The sequence below is a fragment of the Schistocerca piceifrons genome, chromosome 4, assembly GCF_021461385.2.
Source record: "Schistocerca piceifrons isolate TAMUIC-IGC-003096 chromosome 4, iqSchPice1.1, whole genome shotgun sequence".
Lineage (NCBI taxonomy): Eukaryota > Metazoa > Arthropoda > Insecta > Orthoptera > Acrididae > Schistocerca > Schistocerca piceifrons.
The window spans coordinates 39,623,210-39,646,211 of record NC_060141.1 but is presented as its reverse complement, the minus strand read 5'-3'; the positions used below and the strand labels follow the sequence as shown (position 1 = coordinate 39,646,211).

At 40.3% G+C, this 23,002-nt stretch overlaps 1 protein-coding gene across 1 annotated transcript in view; it reads left to right on the top strand.

The window, feature by feature from the left end:
- Positions 1-23,002, top strand: part of LOC124795578 — a 308,534-nt gene that overhangs the window by 153,766 nt on the left and 131,766 nt on the right. The window lies entirely within an intron of this gene.

Here is a 23,002-nt window from a genome sequence, read left to right as displayed (position 1 = left end):
ATTGGTTAACAAATCACTGTACCAAAAAGTGATATGTTACACCACGAACATTATATGCATAGTGTGTGTACTGCAGTTCGTTACAGAGCCCTAAGCCTCTGACAAGAGGTTAGTCTACTACAATCTAGTAACAAATCATACATGACCCTATGAAACAGGTCTCATTCAACAATGCAGGAAAACAGTCATTACTAAGGAAAACAATGAATTCCAGTGTAATAAGATCGGTTCCACACAGCATTCGTATCTCTTATTCACCGTACAAAGTAATAGTATGCTTCACACTATACAAATGCTGTAAAGTAAATCATGATACTGAAGGAGATTGTAATGCAGTTGCTTCTTTCAGTTGTCACATAACTGCCGAAATGACAGATACCGAATTAAGTGACCACCAGATAGGAATCTGACTGAAATATTCACCAGAGGAAATGTGATTGGACCTGATGGGGTACCTGTATGATTGTACAGGGAGTATACACAAGTACTTGCTCTTCTTGGCAGTTGTCTACCATAGGCCATCGGAGTCATGAAGCATTCATAGTGACTGGAAAAATGTGCAGGTCTTTCACATTTTTAAGAAAGGTTGTTTAACTGGCACTTACAACTGCAGACCTATGGTGTTGATGTCAGTTGGTTGTAGAACATGTATTATGCTCACATATTATGAGCTTTTTGAAGACTGAAATTCACTTCCATAGTAATTAACAATGATTCTGCAAATAATGATTGCACGAAACACAGATCCCTCGGTTCGCCCACAAAACTCAGAAAATAGTAGATACCAGTGCCCAGGCTAATGCTGAGTTCTTTGACTTCCAGAAGACGTTCGATACAGTTTCATATGGTCATCTGATGAACAAAATATGAGTGTACTGATCATCTTTATGGTTGGATTGAAGACTTTGTTGCAAATAGAACACATCATCCTATCTTAATGGAAATAAGGCTTCAGGCATAAAAGTAATTTTGGATGTAACCCATGGGAGTGTTTAGGATCATTACTGTTCACAATCTATGTAAGTGATTTGGACTGTAATGGAAATTCCATGAGGTTTTCTGCAGTTGATGCTGTTGTAAATAGAGAAGTCACAAAATTAGAAAATTGTAGGGAAACACCTACAGAGGAGTGAGACTTGGTACAGGGATTGAGTTTCAACACAAACAAATGTAATGTACTGCAGAGGAGTTGTGTGATCAAATGATTGGCAAACAATCACTGGAAGCTGGAAGTTTAGTCCAACTAATGTAATTCATTTTCTTCTGTTACAGTCACTGTTGGACCTCTGGTAGCTCATTCAGGGAGCCATTTTCTTCTTCCCCTGCCAGAGCCTCTTCATCCTGTCTCTTCTGTTGTCCTGCTCTTTTTCTGAGATTTTCAGTATCCTTCTCTCTTGTTGTCTGCTCCACTAGTATCCATCTATCCTTTTCATGTATCCTACTCTCGTGTTGATCTCTTGACGTATTGGTTGTGTTTACTTGCTTCACCAATTTTGTTCCTCTTCCACTTTGATCCCCAATTCAGATCCATCCTCAGCGAGTTCAACAACCTGGTTGTTTCCTTTCTTTGCTTTTGTCTTCTCAAGTGATTCCAGTACGTTTTTTTATGATTGTATCCATATTCATCATAATCTTACCCTCTTCAGTCAGATTTCTCTTGATATTGTCCTCGTACTGCATTACGATTCTTCCCGAAGTTCATCCAGCCATCTGTCACTGCCTCTTGCAGGCACAGTATTTCCCAAATATTTTTCTCTTTTCCTTTCTGGTTGTTCTGCATCATATTTTCCTAGTGTGATCATTTCAGCTGTGTATAGTACCGCAAACCTCATCATTGCCTTATAGTGTCTTGAGTTCTGCATCATTAGGTGTTGTTGTTGTTGTGGTCTTCAGTCCTGAGACTGGTTTGATGCAGCTCTCCATGCTACTCTATCCTGTGCAAGCTTCTTCATCTCCCAGTACCTACTGCAACCTACATCCTTCTGAATCTGCTTAGTGTATTCATCTCTTGATCGCCCTCTACGATTTTTACCCTCCACGCTGCCCTCCAATACTAAATTGGTGATCCCGTGATGCCTCAGAACATGTCCTACTAACCGATCCCTTCTTCTAGTCAAGCTGTGCCACAAACCCTCTTCTCCCAAATTCTGTTCAATACCTCCTCATTAGTTAGGTGATCTACTCATCTAATCTTCAGCATTCTTCTGTAGCACCACATTTCAAAAGCTTCTGTTGTCTTCTTGTCTAAACTGTTTATCGTCCATGTTTCACTTCCATACATGGCTACACTCCATACAAATACTTTCAGAAACGACTACCTGACACTTTACTCGATGTTAACAAATTTCTCTTCTTCAGAAAAACTTTCCTTGCCATTGCCAGTCTACATTTTATATCCTATCTACTTCGACCATCATCAGTTATTTTGCTCCACAAATAGCAAAACTCCTTTATTACTTTAAGTGTCTCATTTCCTAATCTAATTCCCTCAGCGTCACCCGACTTAATTCGACTCCATTCCATTATCCTTGTTTTGCTTTTGTTGATGTTCATCTTATATCCTCCTTTCAAGACACTGTCCATTCCGTTTCAGCTGCTCCTCCAGGTCCTTTGCTGTCTCCGACAGAATTACAATGTCATCGGCGAACCTCAAGGTTTTTATTTCTTCTCCATGGATTTTAATACCTACTCCGAATTTTTCTTTTGTTTCCTTTACTGCTTGCTCAATATACAGATTGAACAACATCGGGGAGAGGCTACAACCCTGTCTCACTCCCTTCCCAACCACTGCTTCCCTTTCATGGCCCTCGACTCTTATAACTGCCATCTGGTTTCTGTACAAATTGTAAATCACCTTTCGCTCCCTGTATTTTACCCCTGCCACCTTTAGAATTTGAAAGAGAGTATTCCAATCAACATTGTCAAAAGCTTTCTCTAAGTCTACAAATGCTAGAAACGTAGGTTTGCCTTTCCTTAATCTAGCTTCTAAGATAAGTCGTAGGGTCATTATTGCCTCACGTGTCCAATCTTTCTATGGAATCCAAACTGATCTTCCCCGAGGTTGGCTTCTACTAGTTTTTCCATTCGTCTGTAAAGAATTCGTGTTAGTATTTTGCAGCTGTGACTTATTAAACTGATAGTTCGGTAGTTTTCACATCTGTCAACACCTGCTTTCTTTGGGATTGGAATTATTATATTCTTTTTGAAGTCTGAGGGTATTTTGCCTGTCTCATACATCTTGCTCACCAGATGGTAGAGTTTTGTCAGGACTGGCCCTCCCAAGGCTGTCAGGTATTATTAGGTATATTAGGTATCTTCTTCCTATTGTATATATCTTGATCATACAGTAGGCTGTCCTCATCTAATTCTTCATCCTGTCTAGTATTCTCTCATTGTTCCTGTTTCTTCCTGTTACATATACTCCCAGGTATTTAAATTTGTCCACCATTTGCAGAGAGCCTTCTGATGTTTTCCAATACCCAGTAGTGATCCTCAGTCTCAGAGATTTGGGTTTCTTGCTTAAGTTGTCGAGTTGTTTCCTTGCATCTTCCTCTTTCTCACTATTGCTATGTCGTCTACAAAGGTTATGCAGTCCACTTGAGCCCTGTTGCCCTTTTTGTCCACACGTACATCTTTGGTATTTCCATTTTCTCGTTTACTGCTCTCCACAGTCTGATCTTTTCACCCATTGCTGCGTTGAACAAAATTGTGACAGCCCACACCTCTGTTTGACACTGGTCTTGATTTTAGACTGTTCTGTTCATGGTCCTCTGTACCTTATCCTTGCCTTTATGTCTGTCAGAGTTCGTGTTATTAGTTCTAGTGTAGTGCCATCTATTTGTCTGTTGCTTTTTAGAGCAAGTCTGTCAATGAAATCATATGCCAACGTGTAGTCCATGAAGGTTGCTACTGTCTTTGTCTTGTACTTTCAACAGCACCTTGTAACCGACCTTCTCATAGTATTTTTTTTAAATTTTTGGTCTCTTTGATGAGCTTAAACTTATACGGACGGAATTAATAACAGTTCCTCTTCAAATAATGTAGGCTACACCAAATTTTTATCAGCTTTTCTACCAGAAGAAGAAGTAATTACAGTTTTTTTTCTCCTTTTGTTGGTGACAAATGAAGATGATTCAGCAGAGAGCAAACACTACATTAGAACCATAAAGCTAAATAGAATGGAAATAATTTAGGCATAAAGGAGGACACTCCACAATAGCAGAAGTCTTGAGTCGTCAGCAGGCACTTGCTACCTTTTGGAATAAATATTCTGTCAGGCTAGAGTACAAATACACACACCTGATACTATCTCGGCACTGTCTGTCCAGCTGGCACAATATATGGGCTCCGGTGTGTGTGTGTGTGTGTGTGTGTGTGTGTGTGTGTGTGTGTGGGGGGGGGGGTGGTTCTCTAATTCAGCAAAGTTTTTATAGAAGTAACTTACAGTACCTTTGTTCATCCAGTATTTTGTTATTCATGAGTTCATGAGTCTGGGATCCTTACCAGATAGGATTGATAGAGAATGTAGAGAAAATCCTAAGAAGAGCAGCATGTTTCCTCACAGGTTCTTTTAGTAAGTTTGAAAGCATCACAGAGATGCTTATGTAACTTCAGTGGCAGACACTACCAGAATGGTGTTGTGCATTATGGTGTGGTTTACTGTTAAATTTTTGAGGATGTATGTTCCTAGAAGAGTCAACCAATATATGGCTTCCTCCCCTGTATATCTTGCACTGTAACCATGAAGGTCAAGTTTGAGAGATTTTGAGCCCTCATGGAGGCTTACCAACAATCGTTATCCTTATCGTACAACGGATTATAGAATATAGATGTAGATGTCTCCACTGCTCAAAGGTAAAGTAAGAAAAAAAATTTCCCTTGTCATGGTGAGTAACTTTGAACAGTAGGTATAATGATTGGGTAAGTAACAATTGCCTTTAATTTTTTATAAAATGTAACTAACAATGAAATAGACATGTAGTGATCAACATCACTAGTTTTACTGAAAAAGCTTGTAAAGTTGCAACTTCATCTTTTTCTCAGTTTTTTGTAAAGACCTCACCACAAAATATTTAAGCCTGGCTTGGAAAATACCTACTTGGAAGGGACGTACTACAGAAGTATCATCCACTTCTGGTTTTTGTCCAGACCTTCTTGTTGCACAATACTTCCTGCATTCGAGTGGGTGCTTTCCACAGTATCCCCAAATCCACGAGGATGGGATCCAGCAGGGCTCTGTATTTAGTGTCTCTCTCTTTTTAGTGGCCATCAACAGTCTAACAGCAGCTGTGGGGTCTTCAGTGTCAGCTTTCTTGTATGCCGATGATTTTTGCTTTTACAGTTGCTCCTCTAATGAGGGTCTTGCTGAACCTGAGGGTGTTGCTGAGCCCCAACTGTAGGATGCCTTTTGAAAGGCACAGCTTTCAGTTTTCTACCACCAAAACTCGCATCATTCACTTCTGTCACCATCATACTGTTCATTCACAACCAGTACTTTACCTCAACGACCAATTACTCGGTGTGGTGGAGGCTTAAAATTTTTTGGCACTGGTCATCAATGCCCAGATGACTTGGCTCGGGCTTCCCCATCTTCGCCAACTTAATTGAAGGTGCTGGCTGTACTTTAATACACTTTGCTGCCTCAGTAACAACAGCTGGGGTGCACAACGCACTATCCTTCTGCAGCTTTACAAAGCCTCGATCGTGTCCTGTCTGGATTGTGGGAGTCTGATAAATGGTTTAGCATCGCCATCAGCATTGTGGTCACAGAACATGGTACACAGCTGTGGGTTCTGACTCACATTAAGAACCTCATCGAACTAGCCATGTGAACAGCCTACTTACGGAGCCTGTGGCAGTCTCCCATCTGTGCTTCTCACAGGGAATCCACTGTTCTTTGTCGGCTATGCATTGGCCACACTCGGCTGACCCACAGCCACATTTCCGATCTGAGAACCCACTTTACTGCCAATGTGATAGCTGCCTGATGGTGACTCACATCCTGCTAGACCACCCAAATTTGCCTCTTTGCGGTGATATTTTAAACTTCCTAATGAACTACCTCTGGTGGTATTGGACAATGCCAAAATGGCTGTTCTGGTTTTACATTTCATCGGCAAAGGTTGTTTCTAGTCGTCTCTGTGAGATGGAGCACTTTGGCTTCATTGATCGCCTGAGGAGCTGGAGGGGCACCCCTTGCCTACTCTGGCCCAAGGCCGCCATGGCAGCTCTTACTCAGTGGTCAGACCTGGCCCCTACCCTTTCCACCTTTTTATTCTCCTTGTTATTTTATGTTCGCCATTTTCAATGTTTTATCTTTAGTAAACTTTTACCATCTTGTCTGTGTTGCTCATTTTCTTGGGGTAATGGACAGTGAGGTGGTGCTGGTGAGATGCAGAGGGTGCATCTCCCACCATATATCCTGCTCTGGGGACCTCCCAATTGCACTCTGTGCAGAGCAACTCACCCATCTTACCTCCACATTCCTCTCATACTTCTCCTCAATTTTATCTCTGTCTTACTGTATCTTGCTTACAATCAGGCATCCCAAGATTTGCCTTTTGTAACCTTCTTCTGAGGGTTATTCCTGGTTTGATTTTTTTTAAAAAAAAACAAAAAAAACTTCTACTTAGTGTCAGCAGCCTATGTAATTTGTATAGGTTGACCATGTTTCTGTGATGTGCTTGGGCCACAGTTGCATTTTCTATTTGTTCACCTCCACTTTTTATATTTTTATTTAATTTTTTTATTTTCTATGTTCTTTTTATGTGTTTGACAAGGCAACATGTTCTTGGTTCCTATGAGTGATTGGAAAGTGTTCTCATTGTATTGGTGGCACACGTGTGTTAATAAGAATTTTTTGAAGTTATGTAAACCGATTCTTATGTACTTCTTATCGTTGATATACAGGTTTGTAACATTAATAAATTTTCTTTGTATTCGCTTTACTTTTGGTACATTTTAGATCCGATGATGACAACAAGATATTGCTGAAACCAGTCATTGTGAAATAGAATAAAAATACCAAATGATCTTGGATGCAGAAGATTTTCCTATTCATTTTGTATTTGTTATTGTGTAAGAAAGTTTGGTTCAGTCTACCTAACCACAGTCATTGGAGATATTGCATATCTCTAGTATCAAATTTCAGCGAATTGGTAACTGAACCTAGCTGTTGCTTTTAAGACACTGTGTTCACTATATAGCATACTATTTTGAGATTGTTTCTGCATCTATGTCAGCAAACCGCAAGTCAGCTTATGGTGCGTGTGGTTGAGGGTATTTCCCCCTTTTATATTCCATTTTCAGTCGTCGTGGGGGATGAATGATTGTAGGAAGCCTCCATAAAAGTTCAAGTTTCTCTGACATTATCTTCTTGATCGTGTCGTGAGATGTGTGTAAAGGATAAAGTATTATGTTGCTAGAATCTTCTTTGGATGTGCATTCTCTCATTTTTTACTGGTAACCTCTTTGTAATCCTGAACACCTCTCTTGTATTGTCAGTCATTGGACTTGGATGAGCAGCTCCCTGTCACTCCCACACTTGCTAAAAGGTGACAAAATTCTCTGTATCTTTTCTATCTCGTCCACTAATTCTATCTCATCTGGATCTAAACTGAACGAGTGCTTTGTAAGCTACCTCACCCATGCATGAATTACATTTTAGCAGGATTCTTCTAATGAACCTCAGCATGGACTCTGTTTTTCTTATTACTAGTTTTATGACAGCTTGTTTTTGATGTACCGTTAGTTCTGTATTTATATCTTATATTATTGTTTTATAGTGTTATGTTGAAAATGAAAATAGTCCTATCAATTTCATTATGTTTATTGACATCATCACATTTATTAATGTTATACAGGGTGTTACAAAAAGGTATGGCCAAACTTTCAGGAAACATTCCTCACACACAAACAAAGAAAATATGTTATGTGGACATGTGTCCGGAAACGCTTACTTTCCATGTTAGAGCTCATTCTATTACTTCTCTTCAAATCACATTAATCATGGAATGGAAACACACAGCAACAGAACATACCAGCGTGACGTCAAACACTTTGTTACAGGAAATGTTCAAAATGTCCTCCGTTAGCGAGGATACAAGCATCCACCCTCCGTCGCATGGAATCTCTGACGCGCTGATGCAGCTCTGGAGAGTGGCGTATTGTATCACAGCTGTCCACAATACGAGCACGAAGAGTCTTTACATTTGGTACTGGGGTTTCATAGACAAGAGCTTTCAAATGCCCCCATAAATGAAAGTCAAGAGGGTTGAGGTGAATCGAGGAAATACAGTACAGTACAGTACAGTACAGTACAGTACATACTGACGAAACTAAAATGAGCTCTAACATGGAAATTAAGCATTTCCGGACATATGTCCACATAACATCTTTTCTTTATTTGTGTGTGAGGAATGTTTCCTGAAAGTTTGGCCGTACCTTTTTGTAACACACTGTAGAAAGGAGTTACAATGACACTATTAAATGTAATGTCATAGAAAATAATACTATGCAACTATACCCTTGAAACATTTTCAAAAGAAAATGTCCTAACATCAAAATTCTCTCAAAGGGATTATTCTGCTGAACTGTCAAAACTTCAGTGTATAATTGAACATGGAAGACAGGCTGCCTTCAGTACAAACATTTGACAGTGTTGACATATCCTGCTGACATGGAAAGTTGCTTTTCCACTAAATTCTGAAGGTATTTGTACACCTTCGAAATATCTACAAGGCTGAGACCTGCAACATCAAGTATACATAAAAGACAGTTTGCCATGTCAGCACTAACAGAATTAATCTTACCATCCTAAATCTGAAACAATAACCTAAAGTTGTAATACAGGCTTGCGTGGGTCTGTCAGCATAAAAGTTATCGGCTGAGTTTGGAGGTGCAGCCCAGTGTGCTTCATTGTGTCCTTCACCTCTGCCTGAAGTATTTTCAAAAGCTTGCTGTTATCACCACCAAAATTTACGAACTGCTGCACTTAATGAGGTAAATTATGATAGATTGCTACTCACCACATAGAGAAGACATTGATAAGCAGGTGGGCACATTTAAAAGTAGATTATTGGATATTATTTAGATGTTGGAGGAAGTTCCCTATGAGATAAAAACTCACACCCGTTCGTCTGATGAAGAACCTTGTCCGATAGACAACTAATATCCAACAATCTACTCTTAAATGTGCCTGTCTGCTGTCGACCCGTCTAAGTAGGGTGAGTAACAATCGATTGTAATTCGTGTTACAATTGTTCCATCCCCGATTTTCCATTGTTAAATGTGGAACATGCTTGGAGTGCTTCTGTTGGTCAATCACAGTACAAGATAAATGGCATCACACAAACCTCTTTCTGATGGTAAAATAGAACACTGAGGGTGCTTATCTTATTATAGATTAACACATGCAGTTAAACTGATTCACTACATTAAAGATATCTTCTAAATGCATCATTTTGTTGTGGAAAAGTATTGGGAAATGTGACTTTGGTGATTAAAACTGGTACCAGAATAGAGTTAGTTGAAAGTATAAGATTTTCATCTGACATCACGTCTAGAATAACTGCTCCTAACATGGAACAAAGTGGCATAGTCATTATCACACTGGACTCGCATTTTGGTACGATATTTCAAACCTGCATCTGATCATCCTGATTTAGGTTTTCTGTGAATTCTTTAAATCACTTCAGGTAAATGCCGGGGTGATTCGTTTTAAAGGGCCTCAGGTAGATTTTTTTCACCGACCTTCCCTAATCCGAGCTTGTGCTGTATCTCTAATGGCCTGTTGTCGACAGGAGATTAGATACTAATCTGCTCCTCCTCCTCCAACAGTTCCTAATACGGGACATAAATGGTAATTTTCATGTTACATGCGAACCTTAGCTTTGAAAGCCTCAATTTCAACATTCAGTAACTATCAGTTAAGACCATTACTAACTGCTGCCATCAAATTTATGACATATTTACATGAAAAGGGCAAACTGCTTAGTTGCAAGAAAATAGAGGTCCTTTTGTTGTGTTACTAAAACTGCCAGTTTTGTGTGACCTTGGCTCATTTTTTACACTGCCACATTCAATTGCATTTCTGGGACGCAGATGTTATAATCAGTTTCAATGTAATCGCCTCTTTATGCGAGTTCCATTTTCTGAATCCTTCCCGGAAAAGTTCTACTGTTGTTTCATTGAACCTTTTAGGCATGTCCCAGTGTCACCTTTTTGTGATGGCTACTGTGGGAGTCAGCACAGACACAAACAAGGAAGGAGAGAGGTAGTGATGGATGGAGGCAAGAATCTAAAATCATCTGTACAAAACACTTTCTAAGATTAATGGATCACTTTATTTCCAAAAAGAAAAGAACTTAACTTCTCCTGTGCTTCATGTGTGTCCTGCACACAAGTACTTTACTCTGTATTGCTGCTCACAGAACACATGATAAGTATTGTCTTCCTATTACCTAGTATTGATGTTCTCCGAGTCTGTGACCGAACTGGGCCCACAAGCAATGTGTGGCTGGTTAAATCAGGATGGATGGAGCACTGAACTCTCTCTTCTTGGAGATGTGCTACTGCCTGCTCTTTCCATTGACATGTAGGTCAGCACCTTCTTGATACCGTTTTGCAGCAGTGCTCTAGTCGGTGTGCAATCGATGCTTTAGGACTGCTCATCCCTCCTCCCCAAAAATGCTGCATCAGTTTTATGTAGGGAGCCATCTTGCAACAATGGGGGGGGGGGGGGCAGCAAGACAGGAAACTGGGTGGCGTGAGGAGCTGGGAGCTGCAGCTTGGACTGATGCCAAGCCCCCGGCCACACCTCGATATCCATCGTGCGCTTCAGGGGGAAAATCAGTCAGAAAACCCCAGAAAGGTGTCCACCCCTTTTCTGAGCTGGTCCGTAGAAAAACGAAGAGGGCGACAATGATGACGGTGATGGTGCTGGGTCCATGGTGGGCACTGGGATGGGTACTGGGTAGATGAGCTACTGTGGTGGTGAAGGCAAATGGGTGTAGTTCCATTGGTTCTGCAAGAGATGCTGAAGAGGCAACAGGGGCAGATGCGTTGGCCACAGGATCCCAGTACGATGCATGTCTGGGGACAGAAAATCTGCAGAAGAATCTCTCTGTCGACAAACACGAATCTGGTTCTGATGATGGTGCAGCAACACAGCAGGCCCTTGAATTAAATTCGTGCAAGCCCCCAAATTTTGATGAATCGTTCCTCTATCCCAGTGCCTGGTGTGACTAGAAACCCTGAAAAGGATAGAATCATTAGGTGCAAAGTGATACTTGCAGAGTGTGGGAGGCACTGTGCGCTGCTCTGGGTGTAGCTGCTGGAGCAGCATGAGGTGATGCCAGCCGTGTAGAAGCTATGGTGGCGATGGACTGTCGCGGGGCTGGTAGCAGCACATTGCAAGGAAGAGAGTAGCACTTGCTCGTGTGTGTGGGAGGCATGTTGTTTGGTCATCTGTTACTTGAATGTATGCGCGAATCGTTTGACTGGTAACGTGAGTGATATCATTGGCTCTACAAAATTGTTTACAGTCCTGAGCCATAATCTGTGGCCCAGTGTCTGTAACCAACATTTCAGGCAAATTTTCCAAGCAAAAAATAGTTGACAGAGCCTGAATGGTACCATGTGACATAGTGGGCACTGCAAACGTATATTTGCTAAAAGTGTCCACAACACTAAGCCATTGAGTGTCCCAAAAAGGAACAGCAAAGTCAATATGCACTTGTTGCCATGGGGATTAAGACTTTGACCAAGTTGAAAATGTTTGTGGCGGGACCGATAGATTCCCAACACAAGCGTGCCACAGACATCATCTGTTCAATGTGGGTGTCCGTGACCAGCCAAGTACAATGCCGACACGCTAACTGTTTTGTGCATACATTCCCCAATGACCGTGGTGGAGCAGTCACTGTGTGTCATGTTGTAAATAATTGCAACATGAATCACGGTGTCATTACGGTATTGTCCACAGCTACATTGAAACCGACACTGTTGTGTTGTACCTTGAAGTTCAGTGACCCACTGACAGTATATCTGCCCTGGCTTTTTGCGCAAGTGAAAGAACTTGTATCAAGCTGCAGCAACCTGCACCTGATCCTCGTAATACTTTATGAGGGTGGAAACTCAATCTTCAAAACCTAGCAACTCTAACCTACTGGTAGGGAATAACTCCTGAGCAAGACAAAACTCCTGTGCCGGCCATTGACAAGAAATAAGAAAGTTTCACAGTACCTTGAACTTGATGTTTATCACAGTATGCCATTCGTTCCAGTCCTCTTGTAGTTAATTGAAAGCTCGGAATGGTGGAATGCACGGAGGCAGTGCCGTGGATGTGGCTGGCTGTTGAGGCAAAGTCGATTCAGCAGTGGACTGTGCATAAATGAGCTGCTGGACTGCTGTCATCAACTGCGACATTTGTTGGTCCTGAAACTGAATAAACTGCATCAGATCAAAGCCAGCAGCAGCTGGAGGCATAGGCACGGGTGGTGGAATAGGTGGGTTGGAGCCCAGTTTAATGAGAAGTGCTAAAACATAACAATTATAAGCAAATCAAATATCAGAAGTGTTGCGGTTAGTCTGCAAGCAGTGTGCTTCTGAAAGGAAAGAAAGAAATATTAGTGACCTGCTGTGGCGGAGCAGTGTAGAGCGAAGGCAACATTGGTTCTGGAATCCTTGTTTCCAGATTTTGTGTCGACTACTGTAGGAATCAGCACCGACACAAACAAGGAAGGAGAGAAGTTGCAATGGTCAGTGGCAGGAATGCAAAATCATCAGTACAAAATACTGGGTGGTGGTTTCCAGCGACCTGCTGTGGCGGAGCATTGTAGAGCGAAGGCAGCATTGGTTCTGGAATCCTCATTACCAGATTTTGTGTTGGCTACTGTAGGAATCAGCACCGACACAAACAAGGAAGGAGAGAAATTGCAATGGCCAGTGGCAGGAATCCAAAATCATATGTACAAAACACTGTGTGGCAGTTTCCAGTGTGTGGTGCTGGTGTGCAAGACTGACCCGCCCCCTTCATCATTCGACTTACTTGGATGTGCTTTGCCAATCTTCTTTTCAGGATAGCCGGCTGCGTCAATCTCCTCAACTTCTTCTCTGAAGATATAATGCTGTTTGTAGGAATCTTCTCTACTCTCAAAATGATTCTGTACACACAAGATACTTTTAAATCAAGCCCACTATATTTTCGCTTCCACAAACAGAACACCACATAACAGTTTTCACGTAAATAAACAATATTTCGTAAGCCCAATGACTCACATACCATCAGAACTATTAAGTACTTTTAGAATAAATTCAGTTCCAGAAATCTCTCAAAGTTTTCGCAAGCCTACCATCAGAATCTCAAGAGAGTAAGTAAGTAAATTTCTTTTCTTATAACATAATTCAGCTGTTCAGAATAATGACTGACTTATGACTGACGTAGCACCATCACAGAGTAAGGCACGCTTGCTCCTTGTGCTGAGCATGTAGCTTCTGTGGCGAGTGCGGCAACCACTTGCCCCTGTCGATCAACTGTCCACATTGTAGCATTCTCTTGATACACGTCCAGCATGCGCACACAGAAAACTGGCGCGAGGTAGACACTCCCCCATCTCTCACTCTCATATGTAAAATATCAGGTGTTCGAGACGGTGGAAAGCTGAGGGTCTCTAGAATTGGCATTGAATTTCTCGAAGCACTACAACTGTCTTAAGATTAATTGATCTCTTCATCTCTAAAGAGAAAAGAACTTAATTTCTCCTGTGCTTCCTGTGTCTCCTACATGCAAGTACTTTACTGTCTATTACTACTCGCAGAACACGGGCTAAGTATCGTCTCCCCATTACTCAGTACTGATGCCCTTGAAGTCTGCGACTGAACTGGGCCGACCAGCAATGGGGGGCTGGTAAAATCAGAATTGACAGGTGGCCCTGAACTCCTACCTAGAGGTGTGCCACTGCTTGCTATTTCCATTGGCATGTGGATCAGCACCTTCTTGATGCTGTTTCATGGCTCTGCGCTGGTTGGTGTGCAGCCATTGCTTTAGGTCTGCACAAACTTATTTCCTGTTCAACAGGAAATATTTTTAAGAAACCAATGGCATAGCTATGAGTATTCTGGTATCATCTGCTATGATGAACCTATATTTGTAACGCTTTGAAGCAATGGCACTAGACCTGCCAAGTTGAAACCAACATGTTTCTATCAACAAGTGAATTACACATTTGTGATGCAGTTGAATAAAATGAAAAAACTTGAAGAGTTTCTGGAACATTTTAACTCTATCCATCCTAATATAAAATGACAGAATTTGAAGCAGAGGGCCAGTTAGCTTTCTAGATGTGTTAGACTGGACAGATCCTTGGATCACAGTGCTTATAAAAAGTCCAAACACACTGACCTCAATCTCCATGCCTCAAGCTGACAAAGGAAGTCCGTGTTAAACACACTGGTCTGTAGAGCGCAGACACTTTCAGATAAGAAGATCCTTGCCAAAAAATTAGAACACCTATAAGTAGTGTTCTGATGGAATGGGTACTCAGGCATTAAAATTATGAATGTGGTATACAATATGTGGGGCAGACCCAAAGAACATCAGTGACAAACCCGACTGAAACAACCAATCAAATAAGTTATTGCCAAGCACTGCCTTGAATATAATCACGAACTGAAATTCGATGAGACGAGTATCAGGGTAGAAACAACAAGTTTCTGGGATAGTAAAATTAAGGAGTCTATTGAAATAGAGATGTTGGAAAATCTAATAAAGAGGAATGGAGATTTCAATTTAAACAAAATTTGCTGTCAGACACTCAGTTCATTATGATCTCATTAGCCTTCACATCTGCAAGAGCCGGAAAATGCTGAGAGAATGTGTATATCACAAAATATCAGTACGGTCTCTGAAAAATAAAAGAGCATCGAAGACTGTTGGGGGCATTGGGAATTGAAACTCACAAGGGGATGATGCCTACTCATTATCACCAATTTCATCCAAATTTAAGGTGCCTCCAGGTCTTAGCTAGAAATCAAATTGGCAGAAGTTGAAATGCCACATGCCCAAGCATTTAGAAAAACTAACATTTTTGACCCAAGTCAGACGAGGCATGAAGCATTTACATTAGCATGGTTTGAAGGCAGTGACTGGTGCAGCAGAAAGAGTACGGAGTGGTAATCCAAAAGTCATGGGATCGCGTTACTATGCAGAAACCTTTTTCATTTCTACATTACTTAAACTGCAAATAAACTGAGATAATGCTCAAGATATAGCATTTGATGTGGTGAAATTTCTTTTGTTAATTGACTTGTGAGGAGGGCAGACAAATCCACGATTACAGATTTTTCAAGATGAGGGAGGATTGCCAGTATGCAGTGTGGAAGTGATTCCCCACAAATACGCATTGCTAAGGCAATGCTGCAGTGTCTGTTTTTATCATCAGCAAAAGAATTGGACCAGAAGGGTTCAAAACTGTTCTTATCTTGTTGAAACAGAAAAATAAATCTCATCCTCAGAAGGCTGCATCAAAATACAGTCAGCTGTACAACACAAGCTATCCTCACAAATATTAGGCAAGATGATGCATTAACGTGTGGTTCAATGCAAAACAATATGATGAAAGAAAACCTTTAATGAATGTAAATGAGATTTGTTTTTGTAAGGGCCTTTAAAACAACAATGTCATAAAAAAGCGATGTTTATAATGTGTGTGCACAATATGCGAGAAAATTACTGCTCCACCTGTTTTTTCGATGAATATTACCCGAGCATGTGTAAAGCATCACCTGTAAAATAATAAAAATATCATCTCTGCCCAAACTCTTTGCCTTTACAAATGTCTGCTTGTGTCTGTGTATGTGCGGATGGATATGTGCGTGTGTGCGAGTGTATACCTGTCCTTTTTGCCCCTAAGATAAGTCTTTCCGCTCCCGGGATTGGAATGATTCCTTACCCTCTCCCTTAAAACCCACATCCTTTCGTCTTTCCCTCTCCTTCCCTCTTTCCTGATGAAGCAACTGTTTGTTGCGAAAGCTTGAATTTTGTGTGTATGTTTGTGTTTGTTTGTGTGTCTGTCGACCTGCCAGCACTTTTGTTTGGTAAGTCTCATCATCTTTGTTTTTAGATATAAAAATATCTAAGTTTATATATGAAGTTCACTAATAAACCTCACACTCCCTTCCTCGGAATGTATTTGCAATCTCACATTTTCAGTTGCCTTCCCTTTTCATGCCTTTTATGAAAATGTTAATAAACACAATATGCTGTGCATTATTTCATTGTATTTACAGTGTAATTAATGTAATAACTGGAAATAAAAAATAAAAAAAGTTTTCACATAGCGGCTCAAAGCCATGACCCTTGGATTATCATTCTGTACTCTTTTGCACTGTACACACAACCTGCAAAGTACACCAATACAAGTGGCTCAAGTCTGTTCAGCCCATGCCAAAAATGCTACTTTTTCCAAACGCATGGCCGTCTCGAGCTCCCTCGTCTGTTATTTTCACTTTTGGCCGTGCCCTGCATATTCCATAAAATTGGATGAAATTGGTAATCGCGAGTAGACACTATCCCCTTGTCAGCTATAGATAGCAGCATGAGACCAACATCAGTCTACAATCTGGTTGGGGTCTAGGTAGTGAGCCCTCGTACCAGCACAACTTGCAGCAGCTGAAGAAGACGATGGGGGCACTCTTTGAAATATTAGGCATAAAATGGAAACGGTTACCCGGTGGATCATCTGGAAGTACCCCATTAGATTTGGTCATTGATTATAATATGAATAAAACTGGTATTGACAAAACAGGTCAAATTCACAGTTGTTATCTCATTTGCTTTGGAAGACTTTGTAATAGTAGAAGGAACAGCTTTATACCTATTTATATCCATTGTCAACAGCTTTATTTTTTAGACCGAGGAAACTGACAAACATGTTTGCCGAGGTGACACTGTGAAAAACTGTCAAAACAATGAACAGAACTTACTGAAAAACCGTCTACTCTGTTCAGAGATACTGACAAAACATTTGCAGGTCATTGTTGTGAGCAATTCCCGTTTACTCCAAAGTAACTAAATACAAATTCTGTTCAGATTTGGATTTAATAAACACCCAAACAAATGTAAAAGAAGAAAAAGTAACTGGTGGTGAAAGGGATACAAAGTCAGTCTTTCTGTGTGATATATTTCCAAGATTTTCACAAAAAATAAATCGTATTTAGGAAATAAAAATAATTTTTAAAAACTAAAATGTGTTTTTGTGTTTGTTTTCTGCTACTATCATTCAACTCTGCTAATGGCAACATTTCTGTCTTTATAATTCTTATCATTTCCTGGAATATCATTGCTAAAACTGTATGACCCATCTATTAAAATAAATATGCATTTCCATAATTTATTTCTCTCTCCTAAAAGTGATGGCAGACAAGTTCTATCATATCTTAATTGCATAATGTTGTTTAATAATAACCCCACGTTATGCTAGTTTCATGGCTAAATATTCTAGAAGTACATTGTGTTGTTGAAAATAAAACAATGTAAGACTATACAAAGTGTTCAAAGATGAAAAATATGACCTGTTTCTACCAATGTGGCTGAGGTGCAAATGGGAAAATTTTTTCTATTATGGTTTTCAAGATTAAGTGAAAAAAGGAAATTTTAAACGACAGATAATTTGCTTCTCAAGTGAAAGAGTGAAAGATCCATTCAATGGTTGTTATCTGAGCTTACTGAAAAGAAGCAACGTACAAGGAGTATGTATCACAGTCATTGAACACAGCATTGAATGAGAATTGTTTAAACAGCAAAATAATTGTTTAAAGGAAACATACTTTAGAATGTCAGAATCTGGATTCTTCACCATAACGATGCATGCAGCCATGTGTTACTGCAGCTGAAATATTTATGGAGGTTATTTTTCTGCTAATCATCATTAACACTGATATTTTGTAGTTTCGTGTTTGTATAACATAAAAGATTTGTGGATCCATATGTGACATTGTTTTCTTGTTATGTGTCTTGGGTTGCATATTGTAGTGTGGATGTTTAATTTTCCCTGTCTTCTTTCCTTGGCTTAAATTTGGTTGAATTAATTTCATTGCTGGACTGTAGGTGAACCTGTAGGCCATTGGGATATAATTTAAGTGGAGCATTATATTTCTTTATTAGTTGATAAAGATGCATCAAATTGTGCCTGTAAAGATGTATTCGAGAGTGTGGTTGGATCTGAACCTATTTTGAAAATTTTTTATTTGTGTCACTATGAAATTAATGTATGAAGAAATATGCTTTTTCAATCTAAGTGTAGTTAGAACATATTTTTTATGCTAATCATTATTAACTTTGATATTTTGTAGTTTCCTTTTTGTATCACATGAAAGATTCCTGGGTCCATAGTCACCATATAGCGTAGATGCTGAGTCGCAGATAGGCACAACAAAAGGACTGCCAAACAAATAAGCTTTCAGCCACAAAGGCTTTCATCAGAATTAGACCCCCCCCCCCCCCTTACACACACACACACACACACACACACACACACACACACACACACACGACCGCAGTCTCTGACATCGGCAGCCAGTGACTGTGGTCATGTGTGTGAGTTCTGTTTTGATGAATGAGTGTTTGTATGTTGTCTAATTCTGATGAAGGCCTTTGCAGCTGAAAGCTTATTTGTCTGACAGTCTTTTTGTTGTGCCTATCTGTGACTCACCATCTCCTCTATTTAGTGAGTAGCAATGTATCCTTTTTGTAATGGTGTCTTCATTACATCCTGTGTTTTCCATTGTTTGACTTCTTTATGATCCATAGTTGCTTTTATGTCCTTGCATAAAATTCTGAGTCACTCCATCGTGTATTCCCATTTGTGTGCAGAATACTGATTTTGTTGCCCCATGTGAAGTCATAACTTTCTGAACTTCCTGGCAGATTGAAACAGTGTGTCGAACGGAGACTTAAACTCGGGGCCTTTGCCTACACAAGAATGACTCATTACCTGTCCTCACAGCTTTAATTCCACCAGTACCTCATCTCCTACCTTCCAAATTTCACAGTAGCACTCCTGCTGGGAGGATGGGTCCTGAGTCATTCTTGGGTAGCTCGGTTGGTGCAGCACTTGCTCACGAAAGGCAAGGTCCCGAGTTCAAGTCTTGGTCTGGCACATAGTTTTAATCTGTCAGGAAGTTTCACTGCAGCACAAACTGTGTTGCAGAGTGAAAATTTCATTCTTATAACTTTGTTTAGGCAGATGACATACTATTTCGTATAGACTTCATTTTGCAGCTGAACTTCCCAAATTAATAAAAGACTGAATGGTCAAATGCGAAACTGCAACCTGCCACATTCTTTGTAATATTATGTTTTCATTTACATTTTGATAAGTGACTATAAACCACACCAGTTTGCAATTTCTTTCTAAAGTAGAATGGACAAAAAATATGATATATGAATGAATGGAAAACATTAATTACTCGAATGACCAACAAATCTTTGAAATCTCTAAATACATTCTCCCAGTTAAATTTCACATGATCTTGTTGAGAATGTATTCTACTTTTCTTGATGTTGACCTCATCCTCATCGAGGTTCAGTTACACACTGGTGTTCATGTTAAACCTAACAAACCATAGTCCATTTGACAGTTGCTGTCCTTCCTGTTTCATATGTTCCCTCTCAAACACCTTGTCATTCGAAACAAACATATTTGTTGAGATGCAGACTCTGTACAGGAGTACATCACCATTATCACCTATGGCTTCAGTGGACATAATTACCCCACCAGCTGAATTCCAAAACAGGTATTTACTGGTCTGTCACATCCAATTCTGGTACAGCCGGTTCCTAAAAAAGGGGGGGGGGGCAGCTTAGTCTTATCCTGGTTTTTATTGTATTAATCAGCTAGTTCGACAAGGCTATGATTACCTCAAATCTGTCCTGAAATGAGGTCCATTCCATTCTGTCTGACATTTTGTCTACCACACCTACAATAGCATTTGCCCCCCTCCCCCCAATTTCCACAATATCGTTTCTGTAATGCTTGTAATTCTGTCAGAGACAGCAAAGGACTTGGAAGAGCAGTTGAACGGAATGGACTGTGTCTTGAAAGGAGGATATAAGATGAACATCAACAAAAGCAAAACGAGGATAATGGAATGTAGTCGAATTAAGTCAGATGATGCTGAGGGAATTAGATTAGGAAATGAGACACTTGAAGTAGTAAAGGAGTTTCGCTATTTGGGGAGCAAAATAACTGATGATGGTCGAAGTAGAGAGATTATAAAATGTAGACTGGCAATGGCGAGGAAAGCGTTTCTGAAGAAGAGAAATTTGTTAACATTGAGTATATATTTAAGTGTCAGGAAGTCGTTTCTGAAAGTATTTGTGTGGAGTGTAGCCACGTATGGACAAGAAGAGAATAGAAGCTTTTGAAATGTGGTGCTACAGAAGAATGCTGAAGATTAGATGGGTAGATCACATAACTAATGAGGAGGTATTGAATAGAATTGGGGAGAAGAGGAGTTTGTGGCACAACTTGACTAGAAGAAGGGATCGGTTGGTAGGACATGTTCTGAGTCATCAAGGGATCACCAATTTAGCATTGGAGGGCAGCGTGGGGGGTAAAAATCGTAGAGGGAGACCAAGAGATGAATACACTAAGCAGATTCAGAAGGATGTAGGTTGCCGTAAGTACTGGGAGATGAAGAAACTTGACCAGGATAGGGTAGCATGGAGAGCTGCATCAAACCAGTCTCAGGACTGAAGACGACGACAACAACAACAACAACAACAACAAGGCTTGCCTTACATCCCCTCCAACCATCACTTGCATCAGCCCTGTAACTTGCTAAACATATGCTACCAACCAAGTTATCAATTTAGGATGAATGAACATAGACTGATAACACACAGTATCCTGTTGCAGATCACACTCTACAACATGACCTTGGTATCTATTTCACCAAATGTGCAATCTGAATTTTTCTTCCTGACACCAGTTTCTCAGAACTCCACAAGTGGGAACTGGTGCTACAACATGCTCTTAGTTCTTGCCACCCACCTGCTCTTCATTTACATTAATTTCTTCTGTCTCGGCATTTCTTCTCAATAACTATTTCTTTCTTCACTCCCTTTTAGTTTCTGTACCTTTTATTTTCTAACCTATCTATTTTTCCCCTCCCTCCACCTCTGCCCAATATAGTGCACTTAACTTTCAATTCTTATTAGTTTTTGCACGAAGGTTTGTCTGAAACCTCTGTCTTGTGTGTTATCCTATCTTCCATCTTTAAGTTCTCAGTTTCAAAATCTTGTCCAGTTCAGCCCCCAATAATCAGCCTTTCCCGTCCGTCACACTGATATGGGGCTCTGGGCGACTTTTCTGAACTTCCTCTATTTCCTAAAACTTGCCGGTCCTTTTCCTTCAGCCCTCTTCCTTCCCTTTCAACATTTCTGCCTGAAGAAGGAGCCACTGGCTCTGAAACCTTGCACATTTACTTAATCTTAATACACGTTTTCTTGTGCCACCACTTGGTGAACAATTTTTTTTTTTCTCTATTCAATTATGTAAAAAAATGTATGGCTAACCTATAAATTGAAATGTGTGTCTGTGGACGAAATAGGCTAATTTCTTCATAATTTCAAAAATTCACAACTTGCCGAAGTAAACATCACAGTGAAAACTACTGAGACAGAGTTTTTTAATTCATAGGCGTTTATTTATATCAAGTGCTTTGGATTGTTGGTGGGATTCAGTTGCCTATTCATACTGACTGATTTCGGTGCGAGAGCTCTTTTTTGCCCGTTTGGATACACTATTCAGTTCACCAACAGTTACAAAAATACGTTAATTTTTTAAACATGCATACAAATTACTTTAAAATAACAAAGCACTATTTCTGAGCAAAAAAGAAAAAGGTTCCTAATTTCTGAGCACTGAAGTAGCAATTAAATATTTTTCACAAAAAAAAAGTGTACAAACAGGTTTGTGTGGTCACTTAAGGATACTAGCAATTATTTTAATTCTAATATGGTAGTTGCAAATTGATATCATTCAAGGATCAAAGAACGTTATCAAGTACAGTTTTCTGTAAACACTAAGGGTTACAAACATACATAAAAAACACAATTTCAGAATATATTATAATTATAAATAATTTTTTATTCATGTTGAGGTAACTACACGACTAAACATCATCTTAAAGAACAACAAATTGGAAAAGATAGATTGTTAGTTGTCATGCTCAGGTCTGCCCTCGTCAATGACCAACCGCAATCTTGGCCAAGAGACAGCTGTTGCAGAACATGCTGCACATCATGATATGCTTCACTTTAATGACTGCTTCACAGCTGGCCCACGCGGGGCTCACAGTTCTTTAGTGAGTTCGTGTATGGCACATACAGAGCCCTGAGCTATTGCAGTCTAGTCTTCCCGGGCTGCCTTTACTTCCCTGTGCACCTCCCCATCCACGCTCCTTCCCCACTGCCCGTTTCTTTCCCTCTCTTCGTGTTCTTACTTATGTTGGCCTGGCTATCCACCTGGTTTCCTGTATTCCTTGTGGATTTGTTTCCCTTGCCTTTTCTCTTTCACCTTTTCTGGCGTTTTTGGTCCCTTGCAAGCACGCAGAAGTGCTGCAACACGATCTGGCATTGACTTGACAAATGTCTGAAGTAGTGCTGGAGGGTATTGACACCACGAATGCTGCAGGGCTGTCGATAAAGCTATAAGAGTATGGGGGGGGGGGGGGGAGATCTCTTCTGAACAGGATGTTGCAAGGCATCCCAGATCAGATATGCTCAATAAAGTTCATGTCTGGGGAGTTTGGTGGTCAGTGGAAGTGTTTAAACTCGGAAGAGTGTTCCCGGAGACACTCTGTAGCAATTCTGGACATGTGGGGTGTTGCATTGTCCTGCTGGAATTGCCCCAGTCTGCTGGAATGCACAATGGACTCAAATGGATGCAAGTGATCAGACGGTATGCTGTCAGAGTCGTATCTAAATGTATCAGGGGTC